The following is a 4,907-nucleotide window of genomic DNA, read 5'->3' on the forward strand; positions in this document are numbered from 1 at the left end:
AAGTAAAAAGAAGCATTTTGATTGGTCAAGGGATGTAAGTACACACCTCTTCAGCAGCCTTTCCAATCGAGTTTGTACTAAATGTGAGAAGAAAATGGATTGCATTAAACACAATGGTAAGTCCTGTCCATAGTCCTTTACAGAGATAAGAAGAGTTTTAATGGGTTTCCTGAATGTTAGTTTATGAGCAGGAGATAAGACTACTACAGTACTATTGCAGAACTGTGCATTAATGGTCGCTCTTACTATAATGCCCATTTTTGCTGCAAACATCAGGGACACACCAATAGGAAAGCCAATGAAGTAGTATCCCACAAGATTACACAGAGCACCAATCAACTGTTTTCCTGCTCCTCTGAGAACTCCCAGTCACACCTGTCAATATCAAACATAGACTTAGTCAAATCACATTTTGTATGTGTCAATAATGGGTCTTAAATCCTGAATACTTGAATAAAATTGTTTCTCACCGCAACGGCATCAGCAAGATGCATGAAAGAAAATATGATCATGACATCAGCAACCCTCTGCAAAATGTCTCTACAAACATACAGACAGAAATCAGGATGGACTAAAATAGGGAGGGGTAAAAGAGAATTATCTCCAGCTGATGATGAATTCTTCCCAATAGTAAATCTCTCAGTACAGCAAAGTGAAGGATATTGTGTGAAAGACTTTACTCACTGCTCTGATGTGAAAATGTATCCAACAACATTTCTGGCAATGCTGAGAATGGCTCCAACAAAACCTGCAATTATGACTGCCATGGAAAAAAGAAGGAAAAACAGTTGTTAAAACTGAACACTGAAAGTTAGTATTAAACAATTTACATGGAAATCACCAGAAGAAGTGAACACAGTTTTTTAGTGTATCAATTTTAATTATTTCAATTTCAGTTTTCGTTTCAATTGTAAAAAGTAATGTCTACCTCTAAACTATGGTTTGTACATCCAACATCCAAAGACATTTGTCTTCAACACTGACAGCACTCTCATCACTTTATGAACACTGCATTTTCAGATGATTTGCATGCATTGTAATGTTTACTAAGAATTTTCGTTTTCATGTGCGCCACGTGTCTGTGTAAGGTGAGACCCATGTGTCAAATATTTCTTATGACAAATGACCATTAAACTACTACTAAGCTCAGGCCAAGTTTCAGGCAACCTATTCTGTATGCATTGGTCCTTACATGCACAAATGATAGGGACTTTGGAGGATAGCTTGGCCTGCTCTATGTTTCCTGCACAAGAGCATTCCAACCCGCACACTGGCAGCAGCAGCAAACCCAAGTGGTGACTATGGGAAAAAAACAGATAATTAAAATGAAATTATGGTAATTTTCCTTAACTATAAGCAGAGGGGTAGCATTTACAATGAATGTATTTAAATATAATAAATAGTAGGAGAAACATTAAGAGGAGTTACCATGTAAGCTACAACTGACAGCTCATATATTATGGACTGAGCTCCCAGCTCAGCCTCACTAATCAGTCCCGCCAGGAATCCTCCCACCTCAAACATCCACCACTCCAGACAAAGCATAAGCATACTGGGATGGCCAGCTGGATGAACGGACCCCACTCTTGCAGACAGTCCAGTGACCAACCTGGGGATCAGATGTTTGTATGTAAGTAGTAGGTTATCTTTTCAAGTTTGAGCTGACTCCTGTGAGCAGGATTAAGCTCACTGAATAAAATCAAAATGCAAAAGGATGGACATTTGCTGATGTGAGATGCATGCTTGACAAAATCAGTGTGAGTTATTTGAAATTATTAATATACTGTAGGTGTGTTTTAGAAGTCATGAAGTGAGCTTAAAGTTTAACAGAGGCCAGGACAAATAATCATTTTGCAAACTTTTAGTTTTGTCAGAAAAGTTCAGAATTAATCAACTACTTGCAAATTATTGCTCTTTTTCTACAGCACTCTGACAAAAGTAAATCCTTACTCAAGACCAGCTGCGTCACTACGTAACCTTCCTCTTAACTACTTTACACAGTTATAGAGTTTAACTATTTTTGTCAAACATTATACACTGAAATGTTCCCAATGGACAACCAATTAAAAAGATGTGAAAGAGCCCAGATTTGAATGATAAAACAGGATGAAATTACTGCATAGGAATTTTTTTGCTCAATAAAAATGAGACCACTGACTCCCCATGTGGCCTTATGCAGACCTCTACAGCAGATGTAAACGTATAAGAACACAGCAGCAAATACTGTGAGATAGCATTGGCTGCTGCAGATCCACTTTGAGAAGCAAAAAAAACAACAAACAAAAAAAGAAAAGATTTTAGAGCACAGAGGAGAAAAAGAAACAGCGGAAATCACCAATTTGTGACATATATTCACATTTTTTGACAGCTGTTCATGGTTATGAAATTAGGCTTCATAGACATTTTGTGTCCAGATGGTAATTCAGATTCTCAGAAAATATGTTACTGAATAATAACTAATAAATAATTAAATGCCTCTGTGCAATGCCATACAATACAACAATCCAGTGGTAAACACAACAGGTGTGGAACTGACAAATAATAATAATTGATGAATTGGATAGTTGTTTGATAGATTTGTACGGTGTGTGTATAACTGTTATAATTCATTGGTATAGTGTTATTATCAGGCTAGAACAGACAGAATGATGATGAAGACAGAATGACAAACATCCTTCCTGTATTGTACTGTAGATAACATATTTAATACACCTCAGCTTACTTTATTCCAGTGACATAACATGTTAATGTGTTATAAATACACACAGAAATAAATTCACATTGCATTATTTCTCCTGATATAATTGAGTATTATACTATACTAGTAATTAGTGTGCCCTACAACAAAAGAATGATGATATAAAAACTCACGCAACGCCCAAATCCAGACGGTAGAGGAAGACGTAGTTGATTATTGCGTTGAAGACATTTCCAATCACTCCAGTTATAACCTGAGGCCATATAATTCCCTGTAAACCATAGCACAACCTGGTATTAATATAAATTGTAATAACTGTGGTCCGGCAATTAATTTTGACATCAGTGGGTTTGCACTGCTGTACCTGATTTTGAAGATACCTCCCTTGAAGCTGGTACATGAAAGCAGCCTGAAGAAGAAAAATGAATCAGTGTCACTTGGGCATACTTTAATCAAAAAAAAAAACCTCTCAAAGATCTGTATTGTATAATTATCTTAATACACAGGGTTTAGAATGCACCAAACTCACTGGCAGAGCAGGCATGAAGATCTTCACATACAGCTGGGAGAGACTTCATGCAGAAAGACAACAAGCAAATATGCATGTGAAATTGTGGCATCAAAACATGTGGCTGTACACATAATGGACATAAAACATGAGGTTTTGAGTCATTAGGATTCATTGTCTGGGGATAACGTTAGGTCTAATACAGACAAAAGTATTTGTTATCATCAAAGGTTTTATAGGTATTAAGCCCAACAGACAGACACACTTTTCAACTAACTGGTGAAAACACTGGAGCAAGATATTTCCTCAAGAGTTGGTGTAGACAAAGATGACATGAATGGATTGAATATTGGTGTTTGTTTAGAGCTTTTTCATGCAGGTTTAATGTAGAGGTGTACTCAATTGATTTGCAGAAATTAACAGCACAAAGTTATTGCATTCATTTCGGTTCTAAATTTCTAAAAGTTTAAACAGTTTGTCAGTCTAGGTTAGGCCACATGTCAAGTAGTGTCACTGAATGACGTGGTGAAGGTGTATGTTGTTTTGAGGATTAATAATGACTGACCTGGCAACCTCTGGGCTCTGTTTGACAGCAAGTAGGAGGGGTTCAGTGTTGATGAGGATGGCCCAGCAGGGGAAACAGGCCAGCAGCAGAATCAGAATCCCCCTCTGGAGAATCACACCCACACGCTTCAAGTTACCGCTCCCATACGTCTGCATGAAAGAGGTACACACATACTCAAATAAGCAGGTTTGGATAACACCAAATCACACCAATAACCAAGGGCATGACTGGTCAAAGAAAACTAACATGATACAACAGCTCATTGTTGAGTTGTTTTAAAGGAGACCCCAGGACAACCTGGGAACCCAGCAGTAGAGGTTGTGTTTATCTTGGTTATATGAATACGGTGAAAGCTTTGAGCTAAACAACCTTTGGTGATGACATTACCTGAGATATGAGGGTATCACATGTTAACGACAAACCAGTGCCAATGGAAATACCAGTGACATTAACCACCTGCAATAATAAAAACATAATTCAGCAAGAAACTTGTAGATTAAAAGACAAATCATTTAAACACCAGTACTGGCAGGCTGGACTTCAGCAAGTATCCTCACCGCAATTGATAATGATACTCCTGCAAGTTCAGTTTTTCCCAGGTGACCACAGAACACAGTGCTGACGAAACTGATCATGAAGACCATCAACTGGGAAATGATCTAGAGTACAAAAACAAACATAAACCTTTGCTCATTTTTTGCTAATACAAATACCATATACATTCATCCAAAAATAAATAAGGTTGGCAAGAAAATTGAGAATTCGATTGATGCACTAACATTTAGTTCACCGTATGCACTACGTACTTACTTGCGTAGTACGTACATTTCAACAGGGTAGTGGGGTCTAAAAATTGACTATGGATGTGGCACACTTACTGGAAATGACAACAGCAACATTCAGCAGCTTCTTCTTCTTAATGGCAAACTGTAACCGGGCGCTTCATGATTGCCAACATTTGCCGCAACTGTCACTTGCTAAAATAGTTGCCAACTACTCACAATAGATGCACAACAAATAATCAACGTAGTCATTAAAAATCGATAATTAAATCCTTTGCCAACAAATACAATAATCAATTCTTTCATGACATCATTGGGCCGTTGCGACACCGTCAGCTTAATGGAGTGAAGTGA

The 4,907-nt window shown here is 37.6% G+C and overlaps 1 pseudogene; it reads right to left on the minus strand.

Moving 5' to 3' along the window:
• Positions 1-246: 246 nt before the first annotated feature.
• LOC119917783 lies at positions 247-4,430 on the minus strand (annotated as a pseudogene).
• Positions 4,431-4,907: the final 477 nt, after the last annotated feature.

This window comes from Micropterus salmoides, unplaced genomic scaffold (genome assembly GCF_014851395.1).
Source record: "Micropterus salmoides isolate LMB-PRFRI ecotype aquatic unplaced genomic scaffold, ASM1485139v1 Ms_hic_scaffold_2219, whole genome shotgun sequence".
Taxonomy (NCBI): domain Eukaryota; kingdom Metazoa; phylum Chordata; class Actinopteri; order Centrarchiformes; family Centrarchidae; genus Micropterus; species Micropterus salmoides.